At 46.4% G+C, this 22797-nt stretch overlaps 1 protein-coding gene across 1 annotated transcript in view; it reads right to left on the bottom strand.

Annotated features, from left to right (window-relative positions):
• The window catches only part of MINAR1 (membrane integral NOTCH2 associated receptor 1), a 35820-nt gene extending 22630 nt beyond the window's left edge, over positions 1-13190 (bottom strand). Inside the window, exon 1 of the mRNA XM_061394560.1 lies at positions 13003-13190. The gene's annotated coding sequence lies outside the window, so the exon portion shown is untranslated. The remainder of the gene's footprint in view (positions 1-13002) is intronic.
• Positions 13191-22797: the final 9607 nt, after the last annotated feature.

Raw genomic sequence — 22797 nt, 5'->3', positions numbered from 1 at the left:
CTCAGTCATGTCCAACTCTTTGCAACCCCATGGACTGTAGCCCACCAGGCTCCTTGGTCCATGGGATTCTCCAGGCAAGAGTACTGGAGTGGGTTGCCATTTCCTTCTCCAGGGGATCTTCCCAACAAAAGGCATACACAAATGTAGCTAAGGATTCATTCCATGATGAAGGTGGCATTTTAAGTCAGTGAGAAAATAATGGTTTATTCAGTAAAATGTGTCAATAATTAAGTATTATTAAAAACATTGGTTAACCAACTGTAAAAAATTAAGTTAGCATTCATTCCTTGCCATATACAAAAATAAATAACAGATTAAATGAAAAGAATAAAATCTGAGTCAGGACTCAGGTGAGGTTTGGAAAAGATATTTTCACACAACATTTCAAAACCATGATAAAATAGATTGATCAATGTGGATACATGAAAATGACTTACCATGTCAATAAACATCACAGAAATTGAAAAAAAAATAGAGTGCAAAAATTTTTTGCATATCATAGAAAACTCTAAATATCAGTAAGAAAGAATGAACTGTCCCAGAGACAATATTCAAAGAGAGAAAGGCAAAGGAAAAAATGGGCAACATTATAAGAAACAATTATATAATTTACTACATAATTTATATATATAATTTATGTAAATATAAATTATATATAATTTATATATTATATAAATATATAAAGAATTATAATAAACAAATTCTTTGTGGCTCAGCTGGTAAAGAATCCTCCTGCAATGTGGGAGACTTGGGTTCTATCCCTGGGTTGGGAAGATCCCCTGAAGAAGGGAAAGGCTAGCCACTCCAGTATTCTGGCCTAGAGAATTCCAGGGACTCTATAGTCTACGGGGTCACAAAGAGTTGGACATACCAAGCGACTTTCACTTTCATGATAATCAAAGAAAGCAAACTAAAACCACATGGGTTTGACTGCCTTAGGATGTATACATGTAAAGAAAAGGAAAATGATATTTTCTTTCTAAGGTGGAGAAGCACCAAAACACTATGGCTTTTTTTGTTTTGTTTTGCCTGCTGAACTGATATGGGTTAAGAAGACTCATACCACTGTTGGGGAGAATGTGGAAAAGTGAGCACTCCTAGGCATTATGAAAGAAGGAGAGATAGGAAATTTGTGTGATCATTACAGGAAGTAATCTGCATAAAACCTGAAGCACACATATCCTTTAAATAAATCCACACTTCTAAGTACTTATCTCAAGGCAACAGTCAAATACGTGTAAAAAAAAGTGCTACAAATACATTCTCTTTAATGTTGCTTATAATAAGAGAAATATCATCAATAACCTTTGTAGCTAACGATTGGTTATATAAAACTGTAGTGCTTCAACATGATGAAATATCATGCAGCCACTATAAGCCATGTTGAAGAAATAAATGTATTGATATGTTTAATTTTTAATGATGTATTCTTAAGCTAAAAAGTGTGCCAGTAAATGGCATACTGTAATATGATATAAAATTGTCTATATGCACACCTTATATACCAAAATGTTATTAAAAATGATCCCTTGGTGCTTTTTTCTTCCCTTTGTTTTAGGTCTGTATTACTTAAATGCTTTGAATATGTGATTTTCTAATAAAAAAATAATGAAACAAGGATTTGCAGGAAATCCCAGCAAGGGGAACCTGGGGAAGTAAATTATTACCTCCGATCTTTGGTGTTCTCAGCTAGAAAAGGAAGATATCAATTCCTCTTCCTGGGATTTCTAACACGGTCAAAGGAGACATTCATGATTTCATTCAAAAATCTTATAAATGGCATGTGTCAGGCATGGTTTTATTTCTATAACTACTGGAAATATAGCAGGCTATTCAAGCAGATTAAAAAAAAAAAAACAAACCAAACTACCCTCATGAGCTTATATGCTAGTGAGGAGACATATAATAAGCAAAATAGACAAATAAAATGAATAGTATATTAGATGGTAGAAAATGCTATGGAGGAAAATAGAGGAGGGTTTAGAAAGTAGGTGCTTCCCTGGTGGCTCAGAGGTTAAAGTGTATGCCTCCAATGCCAGAGATCCGGGTTCAATCCCTGGGTTGGGAAGATCCCCTGGAGAAGGAAATGGTAACCCACTCCAGTATTCTTGCCTGGAGAATCCCATGGACGGAGAAGCCTGGTGGGCTACAGTCCACGGGGTCACAAAGAGTCGGACATGACTGAGCGATTTCACTTCACTTTAGAAAGTAGGGGACCAGGGGTAGGGACTACAATTGTTTAAAAGATGTTCAGAGAGGTCCTCAGGGGAAAGATTACATCTAAATGGAGCCCCAAATAGGTAACAGCCAACCACATGCCTAGCTGCCTTTCGTGAAGAGGAAGTCAAGCGTCCCAGGCAGAGCAAATAGTGAGTGCAAAGGTCCTGAGGTTGAAGCATGATTGGTGTGTTTGGTTGGCCAGGAAGGCATTTTATACATTATGACGTGCAAATAAACAATATTTACTACTTTACTGTCAATGATACAATATCTATCTCTAAGGTGACTATGATCTTTATCAAAATGTCCCCCCAAAATAGAGCAGACACCTCTCACATTTCATTTTAGAGTGAAATAATAATGAGACCTGGGAGCTCCCTCAACTTCTCCTCTCTCCACCTAAAACCATCCCTCTGTCAGCCTCCCTCCTAACCTTTGACTTCCTAGGAAGAGATGAGGCCCTAGACCAGATGATGACTGTTGGGATGGAGAGGGACAGACAAATATCACTGAGGGGAAGTCACAATGTTTCCTGACAGGAAACAGGATAAGAACCCTCTGGTTTGGGCTTTCCTGTGGTCCAGTGGTGAAGCATCTGCCTGCCAATGCAGGGTACATGGGTTCAATCCCTGGTTTGGGAAGATTCCACACGCCTCAGGGCGACTAAAGGCATGCTGCTGCTGCTGCTGCTCCTGCTAAGTCACTTCAGTCCTGTCCGACTCTGTGCGACCCCATAGACGGCAGCTCACCAGGCTCCCCTGTCCCTGGGATTTTCCAGGCAAGAATACTGGAGTGGGTTGCCATTTCCTTCTCCAATGCATGAGAGTGAAAAGTGAAAGTGAAGTCGCTCAGTCTTGTTTGACTCTTCGCGAACCCATGGACTGCAACCTACCAGGCTCCTCCGTCCATGGGATTTTCCAGGCAAGAGTACTGGAGTGGGGTGCCATTGCCTTCTCTGGACTAAAGGCATGCACAACTACTAAAGCCCTCATGCTCTAAAGCCCGTAAGCCACCACAATGAGAAGCCCAAACACAACAACTAGAGAGTAAACCCTACTCGGTGCAATTAGAGAAAGCCAGAGCACAGCAATGAAGACCCAGTATAGCCAAAAATTAAAAACAAACAACTCTCTGGTTCATTTCTCATTTAGGAAACTTTCTCCAAACCTCTTTGCATGTATTTTCCTATATATAACATTTGCGGGGGGGCGGGGGGGGGCGGAAATGGTATGTCATTTTTCTACTTTGTTTTAATTTAACTGTTTGTTTTCATTTCAGTGATAAATGTAAATGCATATTCTAGATCCTGCATGTGGTCATCTCATAACTGGGTATAGCTATGTGGTCTCAGGGACTATACGCACTGTGGGGACAATGTTGAAATTTTATCACTGTGTTTCCAAAACTGCAGTCTAAGAGAAAAGTTTGGGTTTCATGGATTCATTTTAGAAAGGATACAGGTTTTTTTTTAATATTTATTTGTTTATTTGGCTGTACCAGGTCTTAGTTGGAACACATGGGATTTAGGTCCCTGACCAGGGATTGAACCCAGGCCTCTTGCTTTGGGAGCACAGAGTCTTAGCCACTGGACCACCAGGGAAACCCCGAGAGGGAAGAGTTTTAGGAGTCAAGAAACACTGACCAAGGTGTAGGTCTGATCAGATTGCCCAGAAAGTCCACTACCACCGGAAGAAGTCAAAGTTATGCCGCTGGGTCTGCAACATTCTGTTGCCTCTCGACACTTAGGTGGCAAATACTCATCACCTCAGAGGTTGTGCTGTATTATTAATAGTTTCTTATTGCTGTCCTATGTGCTAAATCGCTTCAGTCATATCTGATTCTTTGCGACCCTATGGACTTAGCCCATCAGGCTCCTCTGTCTATGGATTCTCCAGGCAAGAAGACTAGAGCGGGGGGCCATTGTCTTCTCCGGTGGATCTTCCCAACCCAGGGATCAAACCCATGTCTTTTACGTCTCCTGCAATCGCAGGTGGGTTCTTTACCACTAGCACCACCTGGGAAGTCCCGTATATGGGATCTTCTTATTGCTGCTATAACAAATACCATAAATATAGTGGCTTAGAACCATACAGATTTACAGTCTTAAAGTCCAAATGGACTTTTTAATCCAGGTATTAGCAAGGGCTGAATTCCTTCCAGAGGCTCCTCTAGGGGACAATCTGTTTCCTTGCATTTTTCAGCTCCGGGAAGCTGCCCACAGTCCCTGACTCATGGCCCCTGTGTCCATCTTCAAAGCCAGCAATTACATCATTTTGAGCTCTACTCCAGTGGCCACGCCTCCTTCACTAACTCTTCTGAATCCTCTTCCCCATCTGTAGGCTCTTGTGTTTGCTCTGAACCCCTCGATCATCCAGCATAATCTCCCCATCTCAAGATCTGAACTTAATCACATCTGCAAAGGACAGGTCATATATTCACAGATTCCTGGGTATTAGGACATGGCCATCCAGGGGGTGGGGTGAAGGCTAACCTCTTTAGCAAAGGGCCTGAACCCCTGACAACCAGCGCACATGCAGTAAGAAGGATGGTCTGTCCTCTTCACTTTCTCATATTTAGAGTAGACACAGCTGGCAGTCCTTCTTGGAAGACAAATGCTTTGCTCTAGTTGATAAAACAAGATCTGGTTTGCCCAGCCTATCAGGTAGAACCCTCTGTTGACCAGCAGCTGAGGATAAAGATAACTGGTGATGTTGATAAGGACTCTCTTGTACTGTAATCCTGGAATTTATCCTAAAATCCTGGACACGTGGAAGGCCACATTGTCATGACCCTACCTCACATTTTTTGAGCTCACAGCAACCCTGACCCATGCCTGCCTGGGCACCCAAGACAAAGAACTGGTCCAGCCCAGGTCCTTCAGCCATCCGGGACCTGGCTGCGACTCCCGGAATTCTTCCTGTGGATGGGGATGTTTTCTCTGACTCGGATCTTCCCCTTCCTCTAGCAACTCCAAACAGCACTTGTAAATGTGGAGAATAAACTGGAGCCCAGACATTCTGATCGGGCAGAGTGGGGCAAAACCTGAAATTTACTTGTATAAAGATCCCCAAGAGCCTCTGGTACCCTCGAGGCACTGACAGTGGCTTGGGAATGCTGGACTAGATGTATCCTAGCAGTGATGACCCTGATACTTTTAATAATCTTCAATCTGCTCACGAGCTCCTCCAGCTAAGCCTCCTTACACTGAAGTACAGAAAACAGCGCAAGTCCCCTCCTCCTTCCCTATGCCGTCCTTAAGCTGAGCCTCTTTCCGGTGGCCACGCCGTAGTGTTGACTCACACGGAGGTGATGGGACACTGAATCATTCCACTCTTCCATCACGCAGCAGCTCTGGAGCCAGGCTTTCCCGGCCCCACAGAGAGCCTTCTGAATCATCCGAAGTGACACCCAGTCCCTGCTTCACACAACGGCGCTACTGCACTGCCCAGCTCCGTGCCAGCTCCTTGCCGGCCATGGCCAAGACGGGAACAAGATACTGTCCCGCTCCTTCTGGGCTCAGGGATCAGAGGGAAGTGCAGACTAGCACTGGTCTATCACAGCACAGCGCAGAGAGTGCGCCCATGGCCGTGGGACAGAGCGGGAGAGAGCCCACCACCCAGGGCACTCAGTGTCCATCTCCACTCACTACCCACCCCCATGCACTCCTGCTCACTCACTACCCACCCCACCCCCACCCACTCACTACCCTCCCCATTCACTCCCACCCACTCAATACCTGCTCTCCATCCTGCACCCACAATGATAAACGACTCTGCATTCTCTTCAACCCCAGCTCCAGAAACAGGCTGCATTGCTGAGTCTCAGCTGGCCTCTCACGGCTGCTGTCAACTCTCCAGGCTTCCAGGAGGGTCCAGAGCCCTTCACATTCCCATGAATCCCTACTGACTTTTGGTTTGTTTTCTCAGCTGTTTACTTGAAGTCTCCTTAAGTAACCATAAAACAGGCATGTTTAGCATCCTGCTTAAAATTTTTCTTTCTCAAAATCCCAGTGATGTTGCAGAGGCCACAGCGTGGTCATCACAGCACATCAGCCTCTGGGAGTCAGAACTGCTCTCCAGGACCCGAGGGAAGAGGCAGGAAGAAAGATCACAGCAGACAGAGGAACACCAAGGAAGACATGCATAGCAGAGGGGAGGCGGAGGGCTGCAGGCTGGGAGCGTCCATAGTGCTCTGTTCTCACAGGCCAAGCCAGTCAAAAAGGCTGCCAGGAAAGTTCCCACTTGAGAACACGGGCAACAGAGCCCCAGAAAAATCACACAGTATTCATGCTGGACAAGTCACGTGCTAAGGATGATATTAAATGGCGGGGGGCGGGGGGGTCGTATCTGTGTGTCTTTGTGTATGGAGTGCATTCAGCAAGTAGTTTTCAAACTTGGATAAAGAAGGAAACATCAGGGCTTCCCTGGTGGCTCAGTGGTGAAGAATCCGCCTGCCAATGCAGGAGACACGGTTTCAATCCCTCGTCTGGGAGGATCCCTGCGTGTCCCAGCCATAGGACACCAGCCATTCCACTGACTCCCCTACATTTCACTCCAAGCTCACAAAATAGCTTCTAATGGGCATTTCTCCCTGATCAGTGAGCACATTTATCAGATTCACTTTATTTGCACTAAACTATTAAGCCAGCACTTTGTGTCTTATGCATTAGGCCTCTGGTTATCATGCTTTTGCATGTGTGCTCAGTTGTGTCCAGCTCTCTGGGACCCCACTGACTGAGCATGCCAGAATACTGGAGTGGATTTCCATTTCCTCCTGCAGGGATCTTTCTGACCCAGGGATCGAACTCAGGTCTCCTGTATTGGCAGGTGGGTTCTTTACCACTGAGCCACCCAGGAAGCCTTGGTTAACCATGGGTCCTTCTCTGAAAGACTGGCCTGGGTATATCAGCAAAGGAACACTCCAGCTAGCAAAAATGACAGCTACACACCTCAATGTGGGAACCACACCAAGGTTCAAATCTTCATAAAGCTCTGTCTCAGCAACCTCTAGCCTTTGAGGATAACACTCGATCCCAATGTGCTCTGATCACACACCAGTGTTGTCTTAAGCTCTTTTACATGCTGCATCCATCAGGACAGACTAGGTTATGCTGTAGCAAGACTATCCCTGGATTCCAAGAGTTTAAAACCCCAATAGTTTATCTCTTATCCACAGATGTGACCAGTGTGAGTCAGCCAGGGGTTCTGCTCCTTGCCACCTTCAGCCTAGGACCCAGGCTGAGGGGCAGGCCCTGAAATGTTTGCAGGATCCTAGTTCCTTGACCAGGGGTAGAATCCAGGGCACAGCAGTGAGAACTCCAAGTCCTAACCACTGGACTTCCAGGGAACTCCCATGGAGCTTTGTCACTGGAGCAGAAGAAAAGGAGGAACAAAAAGTGAGGCACCTGCCAAAACTCTGAAAGCTCCCAGCCAAACAAGGCTCAAGACCTTGGTGACAAGGGAGAAGGAAATGGTAACCCACTCAAATATTCTCGCCTGGAGAATTCCATGGACAGAGGAGTCTAGCAGGCTACAGTCCAGGGGTCTCAAAGGGTCAGACACGACTGAGCACACGCATGCACAGAACCTGAATGGGAAGGAAGTCCAAAAGGGAGTGGATATATGTGTAGGTATAGCTGATTCATTTTGCTGTACAGCAGAAACTAACATGACATTGTAAAGCAACTACACCCCAATAAAAAATTAATTTAAAAGGTAAAATAAATAACAATTTCAGGGAATTGAAATCCACCACTTTCCCAGAAGGAGGGAGAGTGAGAATCTTTATTAGCAGAAGAATAACCATCACACACATGGTGCTGATGACCTCTTGGAGCAATCAGTTCCCAACTTTAACCAATTTAAAGGTTTTTCTTGCAATGAGCCAAAATCTGCCTGTGCCAGGCCATGTTCTAGGCACTGATATACAACCACATTTCCCTGGAGAAGGAAATGGCAACCCACTCTAGTACTCTTGCCTGGAAAATCCCATGGACAGAGGAGCCTGGTGGGCTACAAACCATGGAGTCACAAAAGAGTTGGACAGGATTTAGTGATTAAACAACAACAACAAATAAACCAAAGTCCCTGTCCTACAACTTACACTGTAGTGGTTCCATCCATTAGCTCCTGTTGAGTCAAAATAACTCTTCTCCTTTGTTGTCTCATTGACTCAGTAAGCATTTACTGAGTACCTAATTCCCTGCCAGGTACAGTGCTAGATTTCAGGAGCTTTCAGGCTGAAGAGGACATGGTCTTTCAGGAGTCCACATTGTAGGGGGTTAACTAGACATCAAAGAGAATCAGCTACCAGGATCAGGAAAGGTGGGTGACATGTCAATGACATGGAATTAGGAGGCCAGAAGCTGGGCTTAGAAAAGGCAGAGGAACCAGAGATCAAATTGCCAACATTCACTGGATCATGGAGAAAGCAAAGGAATTCCAGAAAAACATCTACTTCTGCTTCATTGACTACAAGAAAGCCTTTGACTGTGTGGACCACAACAAACTGCGGAAAATTCTCAAAAAGACGGGAATACCACACCACCTTACCTGCTTCCTGAGAAACCTGTATGCAAGTCAAGAAGCAACAGGTAGAACTGGTCATGGAACAATGGACTGGTTCCAAATTGGGAAAGGAGTACATCAAGGATGTATATTGTCTCCCTGCTTACTTCTATGCAACTACCTCATATGAAATACTAGGCTGGATGAGTCACAAGCTGGAATCAAGATTGATGGGAGGAATATGAACCTCAGATATGGAGGTGATACCACTCTCATGGCAAAAAGCAAAGAGCAACTAAAGAGACTCTAGATGAGGATAAAAGAGGGAAGTGAAAAATCTAGCTTAAAATTCAACACTGAAAAAATGAAAATGACAACCAGTCCCATCACTACATGGCAAATAGATAGGGAAAAAGTGGGAAAGGTGACAGATTTTATTTTCTTGTCTCCAAAATCACTGTGGACAGTGACTGCAGCTGTGAAATTAAAAGATGCTTGCTCCTTGGAAGGAAAACTATGACAAACCTAGAGAGCATATTAAAAAGCAAAGACATCACTTTACTGACAAAGGTCTATATGGTCAAAGCTCCAGTTTTCCAGTAGTCATGTACAGATGTGAGAGATGGACTATAAAGAAGGCTCAGACCAAAGAATTGATGCTTTCAAATTGGGGTGCTATAGAAGATTCTTGAGGATCCCTTGGACAGCAAGGAAATCAAACCAGTCAATCCTAAAGGAAATCAACCTTGAATATTCATTGAAAGGACTGATGGTAAAGCTTCAGATCAGATCAGTCGCTCAATCGTGTCCGACTCTTTGCGAACCCATGAATCGCAGCATGCCAGGCCTCCCTGTCCATCACCAACTCCCGGAGTTCACTCAGACTCACGTCCATCGAGTCAGTGATGCCATCCAGCCATCTCATCCTCTGTCGTCCCCTTCTCCTCCTGCCCCCAATCCCTCCAAGCATCAGAGTCTTTTCCAATGAGTCAACTCTTTGCATGAGGTGGCCAAAGTACTGGAGTTTCAGCTTTAGCATCATTCCTTCCAAAGAAATCCCAGGGCTGATCTCCTTCAGAATGGACTGGTTGGATCTCCTTGCAGTCCAAGGGACTCTCAAGAGTCTTCTCCAACACCACAGTTCAAAAGCATCTTAAGCTCCAATATTTGGTCACCTGATGCGAAGAGCCAACTCACTGGAAAAGACCCTGATGCTGGGAAAGATTGAAAACAAAAGGAGAATGGGGCAACAGAGGATGAGATGGTTAGATAGCATCACTGACTCAGTGGACATGAACTTGAGCAAACTCCGATGGTGAAGGACAAGGAAACATGGCATGCTGCAGTTCATAGGTCACAAAAAGTTGGACATGACTGAGCGACTGAACGACAATAACAGGGAACCACAGTATTTCATTTCCGACACTCAGAGGGGGGATATGCACATTCTAGAAAGAAGCCTTCTAGGGGTTCTCAAACTGTATTCTTGGAGCTGTTAGGGGTTCCAAGAGAGTGCTTTAGAAATTACCTTGGGAAGTGAACAGGCTGTCATGTCAGTCTTTCATCTATAATCTGTTTCATGTACTTAATTTTCATATAAGATTCAACTTAAAGAGTTCTACTCTTAGAAGAGGGGAAAAAAACTAATGGTCTATGGGACCATTAGCCACTGGTGGTCCAGTGGTTAAGAACCTACCTTCTGGGGCTTCCCTGGTGGCTCAGTGGTAAAGAATCCACCTGCTAATGCAGGAGAAGCGAGCTTGATCCCTGATCTGGGAAGATCACATATGCTGCAGAGCAACTAAGGCCATGTGTCACAACTACTGAGCCCGTGCTCTAGAGCCCAGGAGCCGCAGCTACTGAGATCATGTGCAGCAAATATTGAAGCCCACTCCCTCTAGAGCCCTTGCTCCACAATAAGAGAAGCCACTGCAATGAGGAGCCTGTGTACTGCACCGAAGAGCAGCCCTTGCTCACCACAACTAAAGAAAGCCAGCACAGCAGTGAAGACCCAGCACAGTCCAAAAGAAAAATAGATGGTCCAGTCTGATACTCTCTCATTTTATAGAAACACGCAGAAAACTTAAGTAACTTACTGAGGTCATATCATGAGTTAGATGCATGCCAGAGGCTGCCTGCCAACTGCCTCTGCCTGTCTCTAAACTCCATACCCACCCCCACCCCCTTATTTTTCAATTTATACCAAGTCTGCAGCTAAGTTCCCCATGTCGATGGGGAAAGCTAATCAGTGGGCTTTAGTGGCACAGACACAGGGGAACCTGGAATCTTTCCCGGCTACTTTGAGAACACACATCACCACTTGGCAGAAGCAGATAGTAGGGCCTTCCCCTTTCTTCTCCTGGTCATCAAGTCCCAGCTCAGCAGGCACCAAGCCATAGCTGCAACACTGCTTTCTGCTTCACATTTTTCAGGATCTAAGAAAGGACTTATCTGGGGGCTCCTGAGTGAGAACTGCTGGCCTGAGACCCGTTCTGTGTGCAGTGGACAGAGAGGACAGACATCTTAACCTCGCAGGAGCGACTGAATGTTTCAGAGAGAGTATCAGAGAGTTAATAAGCGGCAAAGGCTTTTGGAAGCTGGAAAACCACATCAATTTTGCCTCTGGCATTGGCTAGAGTGGCGGGTGGGGGGTGGTGTAGAATATTATATTTGTAAAATTCAAAAAGAACACATCACTGACAAACCTCTGTCTGTCTTCCAAGTATTAAGTGCTATACAACACTTCCTCACCAAACTCATCAGAAATGCAAATACACTGTTTGATCTATTATTTGCCTGGCAATTTATTTGCACATAGTCTCAGAATTATACAAGCCTCTCAGATAAGTACAGTAAAGATCAGACTCTTTTTACTAGACAGTCAAGGTTTTCCTTCCAGTTAAGAAAATCTCTCAATCTGTTCATTCTGCAAGGTCCCTCCTTCTCTCTCCTGCACCTCCTTCCTCTGATGCCCCTAAAAGGGGGGTGTCCAACTCTCCCTACAGCATCAGAGCATCAGGCACCCCATTCTCTTTAACGTCCTTCTCTTATCTCAACTGTCCTCAAAATACTGCTGTGAGGGTGCCATTCCTACAGATATACTGTGGTCACAGCAGCCTGCCAGTTTCTACCTGCAGAGCATCCTGATCAGGGATGGTGGTGGTCACAGGACTGGAAAAAAGGGTCATTAACCAAACATCTCCATCTGGGCGAGGCGGTGGTGACAGCTTGAGGTCTTATGCATGGCATCAAGAGTTGCCAGTTGTCTGAGAGCAGCTTATGGACCCGCCCGTCCCCATCACAGCCATGAGGGCAGAAGCACGGACTCTGCTCTCTCTCTGGAAACCACCACTTCCTCAAGAGAAATGGTTTGGAAACCTCTGAGATAAATCTTTATTGTTTATCGCAGAGACTCTCGATCCCCCAGCTCAGGTCTTCCCCACAGGATCCTTAATTTCCCCTGAAAAGCGCTCCTGAACCAACCATCTTCCTAGCGTGCACACAACAGTCGAACATTGCTACAGTCTTCCAGCACAACGGTGCTGGAGTGGGCACTGTTACAGTGAAGCTGCTCAAACACAGGGAGCTCCCGACACCCTCGGGAGAGTGGACTAACGATCACTCTGGCTAGATGGCTGGATGTGTCAGCCCGGAGGAACGCTCGCGTTCAGAGGACCAACAGGCAAGGAATGCTGCAGGCGTACGAGTTAGACGGCGGCGGCCGCGTGTGAGCGCGCGCTCCCCGCCCGCCAGGCCTGGCTTCTGTGTCGTCTGGCAGGTGAAGTTGAACAATCTTATCTCCTCGGGAAAACCAACGATCCCATCCCACGTCGACGTGACCGAAAATCTCAATTTAAGAATTGGATCCACTCGTCGGTCCGGCTCGGGTGGGTACCTGGAGCCTCTGATGTGTCGGGCTTTTTGTACATTAGTGCTGGACTATTTAACCCTCAAGATACCAGATTCAATTTTCAGCCATGAAAACTTGACCCAAACCGCATGGTCCTCTCGCGTCGACTCTCTTCCTGAACCCCTGATCTCTCCACCAGGTCTGGTCAAGCCCAACACCACAGACACACCTTTCCCATCACAACCCCCAGCGCGGCACCCCGCAGGCAGCCGAGGGGAGGCGGGGAGGGGTGCCCGCGGCCCGGGACTTCACATCCCGCGCGCGTGTGCGGCGAGCCACGAGCACACGGCGCACACACCTCGCACCGGTACACACGAGCATGCGTGCGCTCCCGCCCCCCGCCAGTCGCTGGCTCTCCGAAGTTACCTCTGAGGCTCCACCGGCGCCGGGCCCACGCGGGCCTGCAGGCTCCCACTTCTTTCCCGCCGTGGTCCGCCAGATCTCAATCGCCGCGCCCGGGGAAGGCTCCGGAGCCCGCCGGTCCCCGCCTCCTTTCGGGCACCCCGGGGTCCGCACTCGCGGCGGCACCCCGGGGTCTGGGGCGGCCGTGGCCTCGGCGCCCTGGGTCGGGCTCTGCCCTCACCTGCGCTGCGCCCACAGGGCTGCAGCCGGGGCCAGCGCACCGCGGGGGAGGCGGCCGCTCGGGCTTTTCCCGGGCAGCCGGCGGCCGGCACCGGCTCTCATGGCGCTCGGGCTGGCTGCGGCTCTGGGACGCGGCCTCGCCCCCTGGGCGGCCCCAGCCGCGGTCTTTGTGTCTCGGCCGGCGGCGCCGCGTCACGGGCTGGCGGGCGGTGAGCTGCGCGGGCCGTGAAGCCCTAGGCGGCAAAGAGCTGGGCTCGGCTTCCCCATCATCGCCCGCCCGGGGCGCGCTGGCAGGCAGGGCGCACTGGCGGCGACTGCGCGCCCCCGGGGGACGGAGGGGGCGGGCCCGAGAGGGGCGCGGCGGACGCGCCGAGGGGCTGCCTGGCTGGAAGCTGCGACCGCGGAGGGCAGGATGGGGGCCCCAGCAGAGCTCGGAGAAGGCGACGTCCGCTCGGTCCCGAGTCGCAGCTGCAGCGCTGGGGAAGAGCGAGCAGAGGCTGCGCGCTGGAGGGAGCCCGGCGGCCGAAGCCACCGCCGGGATTCGCGTCTCCCCGCTCCCCTATGCTGAAGGTGACTGCGGCCCCCAGCGGCCGAGCCGGGGCGGCGAACGGCGTCCTCGCCTCGCCTCTTCCCCGGGTGCACTCGGCTCGCCCTTCCCCGGCCTCCAGTTCCGCAATCCTTTGCAAGACCAGGGCAGAGTGGTCACTTCGCTCATTGATTTTCCCTCTTGGCTGGTCTGAGCTTAATTGGTACCCAGATTGGAGCGACTGGCGATCACATGACCACCCCTTCCCCAAACACACACACACACACACACACACACACACACACACACACACACACACACTCACACACACAAACGCCAAGCCCAGTGAAACTAGCCAGGGTGGGTTTCCAAAAGTCAAATTGGATACAGCCTTCAGAACTGGAGGCCTGTCGCGAGTTCCTCCCGCGCGCTGCGGTGGGGCTGAAGCGCTGCAGCTGGCTCTGGTGCCACCATCTCTACAGATCCTGGCCCTGCGGTGGGGAAGCGCCCACGAACACACTTTCGGTACGCTCGGCCAGAATAGCGCAGAGAGAGTGTAGTTTCAGAATCAAGGATCCCATTGCAGAAGGAAAGCCAAGCCCCCTACCGAGTCGCGGAACAGAACTGCTGCGGAGCGCGCCTCGGTAGGGACAGAGCCCCCTCCTAGGGCTGCAGTCGGCGGGCGGCTTTTCCCGGAGCGCAGCCAGGGTACCACCTCAGGCGTCTGCTACCTGTGGTCTGAGCGCCGGCCCCGGGGGCAACGAGGAGCCGACTCAGCCTTCCTTCACGCGCTGCCTGGATGCAATTGGTGACAGCGCTCTAAAAGTGAACCTGCTAATAAACGGATACTTTAAATAATGCCTGATCGGGATGGTAACTGTTGACTGCTTGGTGTTCTCAGAGCTCCTCCCTGCCCGAGTTTTATCATCCACTTGTTCCTTAGTGTAAACGGTGTCGACTAAGAAGTTCAGTGATAGCTTAAGTGACCCTGAGCCTCCCAGAATCCTCAGTGACCCTAGAGTTCAAAGGATAATTATTTGAGACTTAAGCAAAAATATATACATATATATAGATAACCAATGAGAACCTACTGTATAGCACAGGGAACTCTCTGTGGTGACCTGAATGGGAAGAAAGTCCAAAAAAGAGGGGATAAATGTATACATATGGCTGATTCACTTGGTTGTACAGCAGAAACTAACACAATATTGTTGTATATATATGATTTAGTTGCTAAGTTGTATCTGACTACTGTCACCCCATGGACTTGTAGCCAGCCTGCCAGGCTCTTCTGTCCATGGGATTTCCCAGAAAAAATATTGGAGGGGGCTTCCGTTTCTTTAGAATTAGAATTCTTTAGAATCAGCCTGCCAGTGCAGGAGACACAGTTTCAGTTCCTGGGTGGGCAAGATCCCCTGGAGGAGAAAATGGCAACCCAGTCCAGTATTCTTACCTGGAGAATCGCTTGGACAGAGGAGCCTGGTGGGCTACAGTCCATGGGGTCACAAAGAGTCAGACACAACTGAGCAACTAACACTTTCACTTGCATAGTTGCTTTATAATGTTGTGTTAGTTTCTGCTGTACAATAAAGTGGATCAGCCATATATATACATATATCCCCTCTTTTTTGGACTTTCTTCCCACTCAGGTCACCACAGAGCATTGAGTAGAGTTCCCTGTGCTGTACAGTAGGTTCTCATTAATTATACACAGGTTCTCATTATTATACACAGAATCAATAGCATATATATGTCAATCCCAATCTCCCAATACATCCCACTTCCCTTCGTCCTCACCTTAATATCCATACATTTGTTCTCTGCATCTGTGTCTGTCTTTCTCTCATCCAAGTACTAACTAGGCCCGACCTTGCTTAGCATTCGAGATCAGATGAGATTGAGAGTGTTCAGGTGGGCCATAGACTGTGTCTCAATTTCTACCCTGAAAATAGGTTCATCTGTACCATTTTTCTAGATTCCACATATATAAGTTAATATATGACATTTGTTTTTCTCTTTCTGACAATATCTGTTCCCAGTGAACTTCCAGCAGTGGCAGGGGTTTCAGGTACAGTCATAGGTTTATAATACAAATTGGAGGTGGGAGTGGGGTACAGAACAACTCCGAACCCCAATTCCTTTCCTGTGAGTTACATGGGTAGAGACTGGGGTCAGCAGCTTGCCAGTCATGAAATGAGGCCTGGAAGGAGATGTGAATCAGAAACACATCTGAAACGGGGACTGAGGTCTTGTGAATTCTCCCCGGATCCTCACAGTGGCTGCTGCTGCTGCTGCTAAGTCACTTCAGTTGTGTCCTACTCTGCAACCCCATAGATGGCAGCCCACCAGGCTTCCCTGTCCCTGGGTTGCTACTCAAATATCCTGCAGACCAGGGGCCTGTTTAGACCAAGGTGAGTCTATCAGCACCAAGGTCATCTTCTGAAGGCCGGGTCCTTGGCTGGACACACCCCAATCAGATATGAACCCTCGGGTTCCACTCTTCAGCTTTGCACTTGGCCTTTTCCAAGCAGAAGCTGTTGCGGTGGGATGTTTGCCAGGCACAAAGTGTGTGTATTATTCCTTCATTCATGCCTGATTCTTTGCAACCGCATGGACTGTAGCCTGCCACACTCCTCTGTCCATGGGAATCTCCAGGCAAGAAAACTAGAGTGGGTTACCATTTCCTCCTCCAGGGGCCCTTCCCCACTGTCTGAGCCACCAGGGAAGCCCACAAGGCACAAAGAACATTTGTTTATTTTCTTGTCTGCTCAGATCCTGAATTCTCTTCCTATCTTGGAGGAAATCAATACTTTGTGAAACTTCAATACCCTCTCTCCTTGCGGACCCCCTGCAGATAGGGTCAAAGCTTGGCCAGCCCAGCGCTCTTGCCTGAAGCTGTGAAACTGAAGCCAGCAATGGTGAAAAGAAGCTGGTGACAGTCTTTAAATTGTGCCACCCTTTGGGGTTGTGACATCTAGGGTGCAATGGCCTGAGTCCAGTACTGGGAATAGCAGGGCCCCTGACGGACTCCAAATTCACCCCACCCCTGATTTCCCTCAGGGCATTTTCCAAGCCCTGTTGGAAATTAGTCAGTGTTCTCTAGAGAAATAGACCAATAGGATGTATACAGTATTGGTCATGGTATATGCTCAGTCATGCCTGACTCTTTGTGACCCCATGGACTGTCACCCACCAGGCTCCTCTATCCATGGAATTTTCCAGGCAAGAATACTGGTGTGGGTTACCATTTCCTTCTCCAGGGGATCTTCCTGACCCAGGGTTCAAACCTGCATCTCCTGAGTCTCTTTCATTGGCAGGTGGATTCTTTACCACTGAACCATAATGAGATTTAGTATAAGGAATTGATTCATGTGATTATAGACGTGCAAGCCCCGAGAAGGATGAGATGAGTCATGAAGCTGGATACACAAATGATATAGTTTTAACACAAAGGCACTTGCAGTCTCTGATCCTTGGTTTCCTCAGCTGGTCCATGAGACGCTTGCAAAGATGCTGGGGTGCACTGAGGGGAGTCCCTGAGCACCATCCTAGCTACTAGCATCAACCTCCTGATGAGTGAGGCTTCCAGGACCAAGGGAGGAAGGTGGTGTGAAGGGAAAAGGAGATTTGTCCTTTTTTTTTTTTTTTTTTCCAGTTCATGTGTGATATGGGAGAGGGGAGAGACAAGGTACCCTGGTACAAAGGTGAGTGGGAAAATCAATAACTTTTGGGCATGGCAGTCTAGGGGACACAGAGCCTCCTAATTGCCTATTGATTTGCAGGAACAAGATACATAATAGCCACGTGCATTGTTACAGGAAAAGCATGAGTCTTTTCTGAGACTGCAATTACACAATAAAATTTAGACAATCCATAGATGTTATTGCTTAAGTTAGAAGATGAGAATTGAAACACGAATCCTCCCAGAGAGAAAGAACTAGGCCTTTTTTCTATTTCAACAGCACCCAAGTATTCAACAGCATCCAAGTGTCTTGGAAAGCAGAAGAATGCATTTTTGTGGATTCTAATCACGGATGTATCCCAAGCACTAAAACAGTGCCTGAAATATAGTTTGTTGTTGTTGTTGCTTAGTTACTCAGTTGTGTCTGACTCTTTGGGACCCCATGGACTGTAGCCTGCCAGGCTCCTCTGTCCTTGGGATTCTCAAGACAAGAATACTGGCATGGGTTGCCATTTCCTTTTCCAGGGGATCTTCCTGAACCAGGGATCGAACCCATGTCTTCTGAATCTCCTGCATTGCCAGATGGGTTCTTTACCACTGAGCCCCCTGAGAAGTCTGAAACATAGCTTGGAGCTCAGTAAATATTTGTCAAATGATTTAGGTGTTCTTGAAAAACTTATTTAACATGAATCTCCTTCATTTTTAAACCCCTAGATCCAAGCCCAAGTAGGTGCTCAGCCTGTTTGTAGAATCAGCTCTGTATTTCCACCATGTTTTATCCAGGCAGCTCCCAGCCCGAGCTTGACGTTAACCTCCCAATATTCTCATGATATCAGGGAGCATGGGTTTGGTTTATATGTTTATTGTCTTATCATGACTCAACAGACAGGAGAACAAAGCCACAGCACTATGAATGAATGAAATGACTTCACCAAGGTCATCCGGCGAGGAGGAATTCTCTAATGCTGACCTAACATTTTCTCCACTAGACTGAACTTCAAAAAGAAATTGGATTTCAATTCAGCGAACCCAAATAATATTTCCTGACAAAGAGGAGTTCAATGAAGGGAAACTCGATGGAGAAGAGTACTTAAGAAAAATCCATTTATGCTAGACTTGGGTTGCTGGCGTTTCAGATGCTATTTTGTGAGCAGATAAAGCCTGGCGTCTCTAACTGAAAGTCTGGTAACTAAGCCTCATTCTGAGATTCCATTATTTTCCTGGAGTTATCTGGATCCCTGAGATAAACAAAAATATTTTTAGGGTTGGCACAAATGGGCATGCATCCAAGTTCGACTGAAATAACCATCTCCTTTATCATGTCAGGGATGTCAGATTGCTGGACAAGTTGAATCATCCAGAATTATCTACTGGCTAAGCAAAAAGAAAGACAGCTTTGTTAGCACTGGGTCATGGTAGGGAGGTGAGTGGGTATGCATCTATTTATTACTTGAAAATGCTGAGTGCTACCATGTGCCAGGCCCTCTGTTAGTGGCACCTGAATGCAGAGATGTCACCAAGACCTGTCAGTCAGTTGGAACTTGTTACACTCCAAGGATCAGTTCTGAGACTTACCTTACATAATCCTTACCAGAATCCTATAAGATGGCTAATACTATTATTTGCATTTTAAAGATGGAAAATGGAGGCACATAGAGGTTCAGTTCCTTCCCTAAGGTCACAGAGTTGGACCAGGAATGTGAGCCCAGGCAGTCTAACTCTAGAACCGATGTTTTGATTATTTATACTGAGATGAGTAATATATGGGCTTCCCAAATGGTTCAGTGGGTAAAGAATCTGCCTGCCAAGGCAAGAGATGAAGGAGACGAGGGTCAATCCCTGGGTCAGGAAGACCTCCTGGAGGAGGAAATGGTACCCACTGCAGTATTCTTGCCTGGAGAATCCCATGGACAGAGGAACATGGAGGGCTACAGTCCATGCGGTCACAAAGAGTCAGACACTACTGAGTGACTGAGCACACAAGAGTGACATCCAGCCCTCAGAAGTCTCACTGTCCACTGGGAGAGGCAGATGCCAAGAAGTCCTTACAGCTCAGAGTGATCAGTGAGTGCAGAATGGCATGGGAACACCAAGGTGGCAAGGCAATCAAGCAGTCATGGGAGTGGTACTTTGTTTATTGGTAAATAAACTTAATTATTTGTTTATTGGTAAATAAGCTTAATTATTGTTTTAAATAAGTAATACACACAACAGGGAAAAATTATGCAATATTCAAAATATACAGTATACCAACCTGTTACCCTGTCTGGAGATCGCTGTCTCACTAGTTTCTTACTTGTCCCTTCAAAGATAGACTATGAAAATAAAAGTAGTGCCCCCTTTTGTTTTTTTACACAATAGTAACATTCTATACATGTTACTTTGTATGTTAATTCTTTTCATCATCAACAAGATATTTGGGGAATCAGTCTATATCAGTATCTATGGTGATGGAATTCCAGTTGAGCTATTTCAAATCCTAAAAGATGGTGCTGTGAAAGTGCTGCACTCAATATGCCAGCAAATTTGGAAAGCTCAGCAGTGGTCACAGGACTGGAAAAGGTCAGTTTTCATTTCAATCCCAAAGAAGGGCAATGCCAAAGAATGTTCAAACTACCACACAATTGCACTTATCTCACTTGCTAGCAAAGGAATGCTCAAAATTCTCCAAGCCAGGCTTCAATAGTACATGAACCATGAACTTCCAGATGTTCAAGCTGGTTTTAGAAAAGCCAGAGGAACCAGAAATCAAATTGCCAACATCCATTGAATCATAGAAAAAGCAAGAGAATTCCAGAAAAACATCTACGTCTGCTTTATTGACTATGCCAAAGCCTTTGACTATATAGATCACAACTGGAAAATTCTTCAATAGATGGGAATACCAGACCACCCTACCTGCCTCCTGAGAAATCTGTATGCAGGTCAAAAAGCAACAGTTAGAACTGGACATGGAACAACAGACTGGTTCCAAATTGGGAAAGGAGTTCGTCAAGGCTGTATATTGTCACCTTGCTCGTTTAACTTATATGCAGAGTACATCATGCGAAATGCCAGGCTGGATGAAGCACAAGCTGGAATCAAGATTGCCAGGAGAAATATCAATAACCTTAGATATGCAGATGACACCACCCTTATAGCAGAAAGTGAAGAGGAACTGAAGAGTCTCTTGATGAAAGTGAAAGAGGATAGTGAAAATGCTGGCTCAAAGCTCAAAATTCAAAAAACAAAAATCATGGCAACCAGTCCCATGACTTCATGGCAAATAGATGGGAAACAATGGAAGCAGTGACAGACTATTTTCTTGGGCTCCAAAATCAGTACAGATGGTGACTGAGGCCATGAAATTAAAAGACGCTTGCTCCTTGAAAGAAAAACCATGACCAACCTAGACAGCATATTAAAAAGTAGAGACATTACTTTGCCAACAAAGGTCTGTCTAGTCAAAGCTATGGTTTTTCCAGTAGTCATGTATGGATATGAGAGTTGGACTATAAAGAAAGCTGAGCACCGAAGAATTGATGCTTTTGAACTGCAGTGTTTGAGAAGACTCTTGAGAGTCCCTTGGACTGCAAGGAGATCAAACCAGCCAATCCTAAAGGAAATCCTGAATATTCGCTGGAAGGACTGATGTTGAAGCTGAAACTCCAATACTTTGGCCACCTGATGCAAAGAACTGACACACTGGAAAAGACCCTGATGCTGGGAAAGAATGAAGGCATAGGTGGCATCATCAACTTGATGGACATGAATTTGAGCAAGCTCCGGGAGTTGGTGATGGACAGGGAAGCCTGGCATGCTGCAGCCCATGGAGTTGCAAAGAGTTGGACATGACTGAGTGACTGAACTGAACTGAATATTCTATACATGTTACTTTATACATTAATTTTTTTCATCATGAAAAAGATATTTGGGGGATCAGTCTATATCACCATCTATAAACCTGCCTTCTTTCTTAAAAGCAAACTTTATTTTGAGATACATATTGATTTGCATACAGTCCTCTTATTCTGTTTTATGGTTGCATAATATTCCACTGTGCAGATTTCAGTTCAGTTCAGTTTAGTTGCTCAGTTGTGTCCGACTCTTTGTGACCCCATGAACTGCAGCATGCCAGGCCTCCCTGTCCATCACCAACTCCCAGAGCTTGCTCAAACTCATGTCCATTGAGTCGGTGATGCCATCCAACCATCTCATCCTCTGTCATCCCCTTCTCCTCCTGCCCTCAATCTTTCCAAACATCAGGGTCTTTTCAAATGAGTCAGCTCTTCGCATCAGGTGGCCAAAATATTGGAGTTTCAGCTTCAATATCAGTCCTTCTAAAGAATACTCAGGACTGATCTCCTTTAGGATGGACTGGTTGGATCTCCTTGCAGTCCAAGGGACTCTCAAGAGTCTTCTCCAGCACCACAGTTCAAAAGCATCAATTCTTCGGCGCTCAGCTTTCTTTATAGTCCTACTCTCACATTCATACATGACTACTGGAAAAACCATAGCCTTGATTAGACAGACCTTTTTTGGCAAAGTAATGTCTCTGCTTTTTAATATGCTATCTAGGTTGGTCATAACTTTTGTTCCAAAGAGTAAGCGTCTTTTAATTTCATGGCTGCAATCACCATCTGCAGTGATTTTGGAGCCCCCCAAAATAAAGTCTGTGACTGTTTCCATTGTTTTCGCATCTATTTGCCATGAAGTGATGGGACTGAATGCCATGATCTTAGTTTTCCGAATGCTGAATTTTAAGCCAGCTTTTTCACTCTCCTCTTTCACTTTCATCAAGAGGCTCTTTAGTCCTTCTTTTCTTTCTGCTATAAGGGTGGTGTCATCTGCGTATCTGAGGTTATTGATATTTTTCCCAGCAATCTTGATTCCAGCTTATGCTTCATTCAGCCCAGCATTTCTCATAATGTACTCTGCATGTAAGTTAAATAAGCAGAGTGACAATATACAGCTTTGACACACTCCTTTTCCTATTTGGAACCAGTGTGTTGTTCCATGTCCAATTCTAACTGTTACTTCCTGACCTGCGTACAGGTTTCTCAAGAGGCAGGTCAGGTGGTCTGGTGTTCTCATCTCTTTCAGAATTTTCCACAGTTTATTGTGATCCACACAGTCACAGATTACCATAACTTATTTAATGAGCCTCTATGAATGAATATGTAGGTAATTTCCATATTTCTACTACTAAAAGATTGATGCAATTAAGATAATTGGTCACATCATTTCTCACCTTTAAGAGTAAACACCTGGGGCATAAATCCTTAAAAGTAGAACCGGTAAGTCAAAGAGTAGATGTAATTTAATTTACGATATTAAAAATTTACCCTTCATTGAGGTTATAGCAATACACACTCCCAACAGAATAGAAAAA

The sequence above is a fragment of the Bos javanicus genome, chromosome 21, assembly GCF_032452875.1.
Source record: "Bos javanicus breed banteng chromosome 21, ARS-OSU_banteng_1.0, whole genome shotgun sequence".
In the NCBI taxonomy this organism is placed as follows: Eukaryota; Metazoa; Chordata; class Mammalia; order Artiodactyla; family Bovidae; genus Bos; species Bos javanicus.
This window is presented reverse-complemented; position numbering and strand designations above follow the sequence as displayed.